We start from the raw sequence: 12,129 nt of genomic DNA, 5'->3' as shown, positions 1-12,129 counted from the left end.
AATCTTAAGGTCCTAGCTCATGTCCAAGGCACCAATGCTAGCTAAAAAGTCAATAATCGATACCTAAAACTTGAATTGTACTACTTCTTACTGGCTATTACATCAACTTAGAAGCCCCATCTGTGTTCTACTATGGTGATTTTAGTGTCTCCGCATACCGCAGCACGCGACATAGCTTTGTAGACGATAAGTACAACCGTTTCAGAGAGAAGAGCGGCCAATGTGACGATCTGGCTTAAAGTCGATTCGATAACAAATGACGAAAACGGACGGATTTCTCAGGTTTTTACTACATATGAACACATTTCACATTCTCCCGTGCAACTCGGCTGCTAGTCCTCCTTTCATGCAGAATCTTAAGGTCCTAGCTCATGTCCAAGGCACCAAAGCCAGCTAAAAAGTCAATAATCGATACCTAAAACTTGAATTGGACTACTTCTTACTCGCTATTACATCAACTTAGAAGCTTCATCTGTGTTCTACTATGGTGCTTTTCCTGTTTCCGCCTACGGCAACACGTGACATAGCTTTGCAGACGATAAGTACAACCGTTTCAGAGAGAAGAGCGGCCAATGTGACGATCTGGCTTTAAGTCGATTCGATAACAAATGACGAAAACAGACGGATTTCTCAGGTTTTTTCTACATATGAACACTTTTCACATTTTCCCCTGCAACTCGGCTGCTAGTCCTCCTTTCATGCAGAATCTTAAGGTCCTAGCTCATGTCCAAGGCACCAAAGCCAGCTAAAAAGTCAATAATCGATACCTAAAACATGAATTGTACTACTTCTTACTGGCTATTACATCAACTTAGAAGCTTCATCTGTGATCTCATATGGTGCTTTTAGTGTCTCCACATACCGCAGCACGCGACATAGCTTTGCAGACGATAAGTACAACCGTTTCAGAGAGAAGAGCGGCCAATGTGACGATCTGGCTTTAAGTCGATTCGTTAACAAATGACGATGTCGAACGGATCTCTAAGGTTTTTACTACTTATGAACACTTTTCACATTCTCCCGTGCAACTCGACTGCTAGTCCTCCTTTCATGCAGAATCTTAAGATACTAGCTCATGTCCTAGGCACCAAAGCCAGCTAAAAAGTCAATAATCGATACCTAAAACTAGAATTGTACTACTTCTTACTGGCTATTACATCAACTTAGAAGCTTCATCTGTGTTCTACTATGGTGCTTTTCTGTTTCCGCCTACAGCAACAAGCGACATAGCTTTGCAGACGATAAGTACAACCGTTTGCGAGAGCAGAGCGGCCAATGTGACGATCTGGCTTTAAGTCGATTCCATAACAAATGACGGACGGATTTCTCAGGTTTTAACTTCATATGAACACTTTTTACATTCTCCCCTGCAACTCGGCTGCTAGTCCACCTTTCATGCAGAATCTTAAGGTCCTAGCTCATGTCCAAGGCACCAAAGCCAGCTAAAAAGTCAATAATCGATACCTAAAACTTGAATTGTACTACTTCTTACTTGCTATTACATCAACTTAGAAGCTTCATCTGTGTTCTACTATGGTGATTTTAGTGTCTCCGCATACCGCAGGACGCGACATAGCTTTGCAGACGATAAGTTCAAGCGTTTCAGAGAGAAGAGCGGCCAATGTGACGATCTGGCTTTAAGTCGATTCGATAACAAATGACGAAAACCGACCGATTTCTCAGGTTTTTACTACATATGAACACTTTTCACATTCTCCCTTGCAACTCGGCTGCCAGTCCTCCTTTCATGCAGAATCTTAAGGTCCTAGCTCATGTCCAAGGCACCAAAGCCAGCTAAAAAGTCAATAATCAATACCTAAAACTTGAATTGTACTACTTCTTCCTGGCTATTACATCAACTTAGAAGCTTCTTCTGTGTTCTACTACGGTGCTTTTAGTTTCTCCGCATACCGCAGCACGCGACATAGTTTTGCAGACGATAAGTACAACCGTTTCAGAGAGAAGAGCGGCCAATGTGACGATCTGGCTTTAAGTCGATTCGATAACAAATGACGAAAATGGACGGATTTCTCAGGTTTTTACTACATATGAACACTTTTCACATACTCCCGTGCAACGCGGCCGCTAGTCCTCGTTTCATGCAGAATCATAAGGTCCTAGCTCATGTCCAAGGCACCAAAGCCAGCTAAAAAGTCAATAATCGATACCTAAATCTTGAATTGGACTACTTCTTACTGGCTATTACATCAACTTAGACGCATCATTTGTCTTCTACTATGGTGCTTTCAATGTCTCCGCATATCGCAGCACGCGACATAGCTTTGTAGACGATAAGTACAACCGTTTCAGAGAGAAGAGCGGCCAATGTGACGATCTGGCTTTAAGTCGATTCGATAACAAATGACGAATACGGACAGATTTCTCAGGTTTTTACTACATATGAACACTTTTCACATTTTCCCCTGCAACTCGGCTGCTAGTCCTCCTTTCATGCAGAATCTTAAGGACCTAGCTCATGTCCAAGGCACCAAAGCCAGCTAAAAAGTCAATAATCGATACCTAAAACTTGAATTGTACTACTTCTTACTGGCTATTACATCATCTTAGAAGCTTGGTCTGTTTTCTACTATGGTGATTTTAGTGTCTCCGCATACCGCAGCACGCGACATAGCTTTGCAGACGATAAGTACAAGCGTTTCGGAGATAAGAGCGGCCAATGTGACTATCTGGCTTTAAGACGATTCGATAACAAATGACGAAAACGGACGGATGTCTCAGGTTTTTACTGCATATGAACATTTTTCACATTCTCCCGTGCAACTCGGCTGCTAGTCCTCCTTACATGCAGAATCTTAAGGTCCTAGCTCATGTCGAAGGCACCAAAGCCAGCTAAAAAGTCAATAATTGATACCTAAAACTTGAATTGTACTACTTCTTACTGGCTATTACATCAACTTAGAAGCTTCATCTGTGTTCTACTATAGTGCTTTTAGTGTCTCCACATACCGCAGCACGCGACATAGCTTTGCAGACGATAAGTACAACCGCTTCAGAGAGAAGAGCGGCCAATGTGACGATCTGGCTTTAAGTCGATTCGATAAGAAATGACAAAAACGGATGGATATCTAAGGTTTTTACTACATATGAACACTTTTCACATTCTCCCGTGCAACTCGGCTGCTAGTCCTCCTTTCATGCAGAATCTTAAGGTACTAGCTCATGTCCAAGGCACCAAAGCCAGCTAAAAAGGCAATAATCGATACGTAAAACTTGAATTGTACTACTTCTTACTGGCTATTACATCAACTTGGAAGCTTCATCTGTGTTCTACTATGGTGCTTTTAGTGTCTCCGCATACCGCAGCACGCGACATAGCTTTGCAGACGATAAGTACAACCGTTTCAGAGAGAAGAGCGGCCAATGTGACGATCTGGCTTTAAGTCGATTCGATAACAAATGACGAAAACGGACGAATTTCTCAGGTTTTTACTACATATGAACACTTTTCACATTTTCCCGTGCTACTCGGCTGCTAGTCCTCCTTTCATGCAGAATCTTAAGGTCCTAGCTCATGTCCAAGGCACCAAAGCTAGCTAAAAAGTCAATAATCGATACCTAAAACTTGAATTGTACTACTTCTTACTGGCTATTACATCAACTTAGAAACTTCATCTGTGTTCTACTATGCTGCTTGTAGTGTCTCAGCATCCCGCAGTATGCGACATAGCTTTGCAGACGATAAGTACAAGCGTTTCAGAGAAGAGCGGCCAATGTGACGATCTGGCTTTAAGTCGATTCGATAACAAATGACGAAAACGGACGAATTTCCAAGGATTTTACTACGTATGAACACTTTTCACATTCTCCCGTGTTACTCGGCTGCTAGTCCTCCTTTCATGCAGAATCTTAAGGTCCTAGCTCATGTCCAAGGCACCAATGCTAGCTAAAAAGTCAATAATCGATACCTAAAACTTGAATTGTACTACTTCTTACTGGCTATTACATCAACTTAGAAGCCCCATCTGTGTTCTACTATGGTGATTTTAGTGTCTCCGCATACCGCAGCACGCGACATAGCTTTGTAGACGATAAGTACAACCGTTTCAGAGAGAAGAGCGGCCAAAGTGACGATCTGGCTTAAAGTCGATTCGATAACAAATGACGAAAACGGACGGATTTCTCAGGTTTTTACTACATATGAACACATTTCACATTCTCCCGTGCAACTCGGCTGCTAGTCCTCCTTTCATGCAGAATCTTAAGGTCCTAGCTCATGTCCAAGGCACCAAAGCCAGCTAAAAAGTCAATAATCGATACCTAAAACTTGAATTGGACTACTTCTTACTCGCTATTACATCAACTTAGAAGCTTCATCTGTGTTCTACTATGGTGCTTTTCCTGTTTCCGCCTACGGCAACACGTGACATAGCTTTGCAGACGATAAGTACAACCGTTTCAGAGAGAAGAGCGGCCAATGTGACGATCTGGCTTTAAGTCGATTCGATAACAAATGACGAAAACAGACGGATTTCTCAGGTTTTTTCTACATATGAACACTTTTCACATTTTCCCCTGCAACTCGGCTGCTAGTCCTCCTTTCATGCAGAATCTTAAGGTCCTAGCTCATGTCCAAGGCACCAAAGCCAGCTAAAAAGTCAATAATCGATACCTAAAACATGAATTGTACTACTTCTTACTGGCTATTACATCAACTTAGAAGCTTCATCTGTGATCTCATATGGTGCTTTTAGTGTCTCCACATACCGCAGCACGCGACATAGCTTTGCAGACGATAAGTACAACCGTTTCAGAGAGAAGAGCGGCCAATGTGACGATCTGGCTTTAAGTCGATTCGTTAACAAATGACGATGTCGAACGGATCTCTAAGGTTTTTACTACTTATGAACACTTTTCACATTCTCCCGTGCAACTCGACTGCTAGTCCTCCTTTCATGCAGAATCTTAAGATACTAGCTCATGTCCTAGGCACCAAAGCCAGCTAAAAAGTCAATAATCGATACCTAAAACTAGAATTGTACTACTTCTTACTGGCTATTACATCAACTTAGAAGCTTCATCTGTGTTCTACTATGGTGCTTTTCTGTTTCCGCCTACAGCAACAAGCGACATAGCTTTGCAGACGATAAGTACAACCGTTTGCGAGAGCAGAGCGGCCAATGTGACGATCTGGCTTTAAGTCGATTCCATAACAAATGACGAAAACGGACGGATTTCTCAGGTTTTAACTTCATATGAACACTTTTTACATTCTCCCCTGCAACTCGGCTGCTAGTCCACCTTTCATGCAGAATCTTAAGGTCCTAGCTCATGTCCAAGGCACCAAAGCCAGCTAAAAAGTCAATAATCGATACCTAAAACTTGAATTGTACTACTTCTTACTGGCTATTACATCAACTTAGAAGCTTCATCTGTGTTCTACTATGGTGATTTTAGTGTCTCCGCATACCGCAGGACGCGACATAGCTTTGCAGACGATAAGTTCAAGCGTTTCAGAGAGAAGAGCGGCCAATGTGACGATCTGGCTTTAAGTCGATTCGATAACAAATGACGAAAACCGACCGATTTCTCAGGTTTTTACTACATATGAACACTTTTCACATTCTCCCTTGCAACTCGGCTGCCAGTCCTCCTTTCATGCAGAATCTTAAGGTCCTAGCTCATGTCCAAGGCACCAAAGCCAGCTAAAAAGTCAATAATCAATACCTAAAACTTGAATTGTACTACTTCTTCCTGGCTATTACATCAACTTAGAAGCTTCTTCTGTGTTCTACTACGGTGCTTTTAGTTTCTCCGCATACCGCAGCACGCGACATAGTTTTGCAGACGATAAGTACAACCGTTTCAGAGAGAAGAGCGGCCAATGTGACGATCTGGCTTTAAGTCGATTCGATAACAAATGACGAAAATGGACGGATTTCTCAGGTTTTTACTACATATGAACACTTTTCACATACTCCCGTGCAACGCGGCCGCTAGTCCTCGTTTCATGCAGAATCATAAGGTCCTAGCTCATGTCCAAGGCACCAAACCCAGCTAAAAAGTCAATAATCGATACCTAAATCTTGAATTGGACTACTTCTTACTGGCTATTACATCAACTTAGACGCATCATTTGTCTTCTACTATGGTGCTTTCAATGTCTCCGCATATCGCAGCACGCGACATAGCTTTGTAGACGATAAGTACAACCGTTTCAGAGAGAAGAGCGGCCAATGTGACGATCTGGCTTTAAGTCGATTCGATAACAAATGACGAATACGGGCGGATTTCTCAGGATTTTACTACATATGAACATTTTTCACATTCTCCCGTGCAACTCGGCTGCTAGTCCTCCCTCATGCAAAATCTTAAGTTCCTAGCTCGTGTCCAAGGCACCAAAGAAGGGTAAAAAGTCAATAACCGATACCTAAAACTTTAATTGTACTACTTCTTATTGGCTATTACATCAACTTAGAAGCTTCATCTGTGTTCTACTATGGTCCTTTTCTGTTTCCGCCTACAGCAACAAGCGACATAGCTTTGCTGACGATAAGTACAACCGTTTCCGAGAGCAGAGCGGCCAATGGAACGATCTGGCTTTAAGTCGATTCGATAACAAATGACGAAAACGGACGGATTTCTCAGGTTTTTACTTCATATGAACACTTTTTACATTCTCCCCTGCAACTCGGCTGCTAGTCCTCCTTTCATGCAGAATCTTAAGGTCCTAGCTCATGTCCAAGGCACCAAAGCCAGCTAAAAAGTCAATAATCGATACCTAAAACTTGAATTGTACTACTTCTTACTGGCTATTACATCAACTTAGAAGCTTCATCTGTGTTCTACTATGGTGATTTTAGTGTTTCCGCATACCGCAGCAAGCGACATAGCTTTGCAGACGATAAGTACAAGCGTTTCAGAGAGAAGAGCGGCTAATGTGACGATCTGGCTTTAAGTCGATTCGATAACAAATGACGAAAACGGACCGATTTCTCAGGTTTTTACTACATATGAACGCTTTTCACATTCTCCCTTGCAACTCGGCTGCTAGGCCTCCTTTCATGCAGAATCTTAAGGTCCTAGCTCATGTCCAAGGCAACAAAGCCAGCTAAAAAGTCAATAATCAATACCTAAAACTTGAATTGTACTACTTCTTCCTGGCTATTACATCAACTTAGAAGCTTCATCTGTGTTCTACTACGGTGCTTTTAGTTTCTCCGCATACCGCAGCACGCGACATAGTTTTGCAGAAGATAAGTACAACCGTTTCAGAGAGAAGAGCTGCCATTGCGACGATCTGGCTTTAAGTCGATTCGATAACAAATGACGAAAACGGACGGATTTCTCAGGTTTGTACTACATATGAACACTTTTCACATTCTCCCGTGCAACTCGGCTGCTAGTCCTCCTTTCATGCAGAATCATAAGGTCCTAGCTCAAGTCCAAGGCACCAAAGCTAGCTAAATGTCAATAATCGATACCTAAAACTTAAATTGTACTACTTCTTACTGGCTATTACATCAACTTAGAAGCTTCATCTGTGTTCTACTATGGTGCTTTTAGTGTCTCCGCATACCGCAGCACGCGACATAGCTTTGCAATCGATAAGTACAACCGTTTCAGAGTGAAGAGCGGCTAATGTGACGATCTGGCTTTAAGACGATACGATAACAAATGACGAAAACGGACGGATTTCTCGGGTTTTTACTACATATGAACACTTTTCATATTCTCCCATGCAAATCGGCTGCTAGTCCTCCTTTCATGCAGAATGTTAAGGTCCTAGCTCATGTCCAAGGCACCAAAGCCAGCTAAAAAGTCAATAGTCGATACCTAAAACTTGAATTGTACTACTTCTTCCTGGCTATTACGTCAAATTAGAAGCTTCATCTGTGTTCTACTATGGTGCTTTTATTGTCTCCGCATACCGCAGCATGCGCCATAGCTTTGCAGACGATAAGTACAATCGTTTCAGAGAGAAGAGCGGCCAATGTGACGATCTGGCTTTAAGTCGATTCGATAACAAATGACGAAAACGGACGAATTTCTTAGGTTTTTACTACATATGAACACTTTTCACATTCTCCCGTGCAACTCGGCTGCTAGTCCTCCTTTCATGCAGAATCTTAAGGTCCTAGCTCATGTCAAAGGCACCAAAGCCAGCTAAAAAGTCAATAATCAATACCTAAAACTTGAATTGTACTACTTCTTACTGGCTATTACATCAACTTAGAAGCTTCATCTATGTTCTACTATGCTGCTTGTAGTGTCTCAGCATACCGCAGCATGCGACATAGTTTTGCAGACGATAAGTACAAGCGTTTCAGAGAGAAGAGCGGCCAATGTGACGATCTGGCTTTAAGTAGATTCGAAAACAAATGACAAAAACGGACGAATTTCTCAGGTTTTTACTACTTATGAACACTTTTCACATTCTCCCGTGCAACTCGGCTGCTAGTCCTCCTTTCATGCAGAATCTTAAGGTCCTAGCTCATGTCCAAGGCACCAAAGCTAGCTAAAAAGTCAATAATCGATACCTAAAACTTGAATTGTACTACTTCTTACTGGCTATTACATCAACTTAGAAGCTTCATCTGTGTTCTACTATGGTGTTTTTAGTGCCTCCGCATACCGCAGCACGCGACATGGCTTTGCAGACGATAAGTACAAGCGTTTCAGAGAGAAGAGCGGCCAATGTGACGGTCTGGCTTTAAGTCGATTCGATAACAAATGACGAAAACGGACGAATGTCTCAGGTTTTTACCACATATGAACACTTTTCACATTCTCCCGTGCAACTCGGCTGATAGTCCTCCTTCATGCAAAATCTTAATTTCCTAGAACGTGTCCAAGGCACCAAAGAGGGGTAAAAAGTCATTAACTGATACCTAAAACTTTAATTGTACTACTTCTTACTCGCTATTACATCAACTTAGAAGCTTCATCTGGGTTCTACTATGGTGCTTTTAGTGTGTCCGCATTCCGCAGCACGCAACATAGCTTTGCAGACGATAAGTACAACTTTTTCAGAGAGATGAGCGGCCAATGTGACGATCTGGCTTTAAGTCGATTCGATAACAAATGACGAAAATGGACGGATATCTCAGGTTTTTACTACATATGAACACTTTTCACATTCTCCCGTGCAACTCGGCTGCTAGCACTCCTTTCATGCAAAATATTAAGGTCCTAGCTCATGTCCAAGGCACCAAAGCCAGCTAAAAATTCAATATTCAATACCAAAAACTTGAATTGTACTACTTCTTACTGGCTATTACATCAACTTAGAAGCTTGATCTGTGTTCTACTATGGTACTTTTAGTGTCTCAGCATACCGCAGCACGCGACATAGCTTTGCAGACGATAAGTACATCCGTTTCAGAGAGAAGAGCGGCCAATGTGACGATCTGGCTTTAAGTCGATTCGATAACAAATGACGAAAACGGACGGATTTCTCAGGTTTTTACTACATATGAACACTTTTCACATTCTCCCGTGCAACTCGGCTGCTAGTCCTCCTTTCATGCAGAATCATAAGGTCCTAGCTCATGTCCAAGGCACCAAAGCTAGCTAAAAAGTCAATAATCGATACCTAAAACTTGAATTGTACTACTTCTTACTGGCTATTACATCAACTTAGAAGTTTCATCTGTGTTCTACTATGGTGCTTTTAGTGTCTCCGCATACCGCAGCACGCGACATAGCTTTGCAATCGATAAGTACAACCGTTTCAGAGAGAAGAGCGGCTAATTTGACGATCTGGCTTTAAGTCGATTCGATAACAAATGACGAAAACGGACGGATTTCTCGGGTTTTTACTACGTATGAACACTTTTCACATTCTCCCATGCAAATCGGCTGCTAGTCCTCCTTTCATACAGAATGTTAAGGTCCTAGCTTTTGTCCAAGGCACCAAAGCCAGCTAAAAAGTCAATAACCGACACCTAAAACTTGAATTGTACTACTTCTTCCTGGCTATTACGTCAACTTAGAAGCTTCATCTGTGTTCTACTATGGTGCTTTTAGTGTTTCCGCATACAGCAGCACGCGACATAGCTTTGCAGACGATAAGTACAACCGTTTCAGAGAGAAGAGCGGCCAATGTGACGATCTGGCTTTAAGTCGATTCGATAACAAATGACGAAAACGGACGAATTTCTTAGGTTTTTACTACATATGAAAACTTTTCACATTCTCCCGTGCAACTCGGCTGCTAGTCCTCCTTTCATGCAGATTCTTAAGGTCCTAGCTCATGTCCAAGGCACCAAAGCCAGCTAAAAAGTCAATAATCGATACCTAAATCTTGAATTGGACTACTTCTTACTGGCTATTACATCAACTTAGAAGTTTAATCTGTGTTCTACTATGGTGCTTTTCCTGTTTCCGCCTACGGCAACACGCGACATAGCTTTGCAGACGATAAGTACAACAGTTTCTCAGAGAAGAGCGGCCAATGTGACGATCTGGCTTTAAGTCGATTCGATAACAAATGACGAAAACGGACCGATTTCTCAGGTTTTTACTACATATGAACACTTTTCACATTCTCCCGTGCAACTCGGCTGCTAGTCCTCCTTTATTGCAGAATCTTAAGGTCCTAGCTCATGTCCAAGGCACCAAAGCCAGCTAAAAAGTCAACAACCGATACCTAAAACTTGAATTGTACTACTTCTTACTGGCTATTACGTCATCTTAGAAGCTTCATCTGTGTTCTACCATGGTGCTTTTAGCGTCTCCGAATACCGCAGTACGCGACATAGCTTTGCAGACGATAAGTACAACCGTTTGAGAGAGAAGAGCGGCCAATGTGACGATCTGGCTTTATGTAGATTCGATAATAAATGACGAAAACGGACGTATTTCTCATGTTTTTACTACATATGAACACTTTTCACATTCTCCCGTGGAACTCGGCTGCTAGTCCTCCTTTCATGCAGAATCTTAAGGTCCCAGCTCATGTCCAAGGCACAAAAGCCAGCTAAAAGGTCAATATTCAATACCTAATACTTGTATTGTACTACTTCTTACTGGCTATTACATCAACTTAGAAGCTTGATCTGTGTTCTACTATAGTGCTTTTAGTGTCTCAGCATACCGCAGCACGCGACATAGCTTTGCAGACGATAAGTACAACCGTTTCAGAGAGAAAAGCGGCCAATGTGTCGATCTGGCATTAAGTCGATTCGATAACAAATGACGAAAACGGACGGATTTCTCAGGTTTTTACTACATATGAACACTTTTCACATACCCCCGTGCAACTGAGCTGCTAGTCCTCCTTTCATGCAGAATCTTAAGGTCCTAGCTCATGTCCAAGGCACCAAAGCCGGCTAAAAAGTCAATAATCGATACCTAAAACGCGAATTGTACTACTTCTTACTGGATATTGCATCAACTTAGAAGCTTGATCTGTGTTCTACTGTTGTGATTTTAGTGTCTCCGCATACCGCAGCACGTGACATAGCTTTGCAGTCGATAAGTACAACCGTTTCAGAGAGAAGAGCGGCCAATATGACGATCTGGCTTTAAGTCGATTCAATAACAAATGACGAAAACGGACGGATTTCTCAGGTTTTTACTATATATGAACACTTTCCACATTCTCCCGTGCAACTCGGCTGCTAGTCCTCCTTCATGCAAAATCTTAAGTTCCTAGATCGTGTCCAAGGCACCAAAGAAGGATAAAAAGACAATAACCGATACCTAAAACTTTTAATTGTACTACTTCTTACTGGCTATTACATCAACTTAGAAGCTTCATCTGTGTTCTACTATGGTGCTTTTAGTGTCTCTGCATATCGCAGCACGCGACATAGCTTTGTAGACGATAAGTACAACCGTTTCAGAGAGAAGAGCGGCCAATGTGACGATCTTGCTTTAAGTAGATTCGATAACAAATGACGAAAACGGACGAATTTTTAGGTTTTTACTACATATGAAAACTTTTCACATCCTCCCGTGCAACTCGGCTGCTAGTCCTCCTTTCATGCAGAATCTTAAGGTCCTAGCTCATGTCCAAGGCACCAAAGCCAGCTAAAAAGTCAATAATCGATACCTAAATCTTGAATTCTACTACTTCTTACTGGCTATTACATCAACTTAGAAGCTTCACCTGTGTTCTACTATGGTGCTTCTCCTGTTTCCGCCTAAGGCAACACGCGTCATAGC

This window comes from Schistocerca gregaria, unplaced genomic scaffold (genome assembly GCF_023897955.1).
Source record: "Schistocerca gregaria isolate iqSchGreg1 unplaced genomic scaffold, iqSchGreg1.2 ptg000099l, whole genome shotgun sequence".
Taxonomy (NCBI): domain Eukaryota; kingdom Metazoa; phylum Arthropoda; class Insecta; order Orthoptera; family Acrididae; genus Schistocerca; species Schistocerca gregaria.
This window is presented reverse-complemented; position numbering follows the sequence as displayed.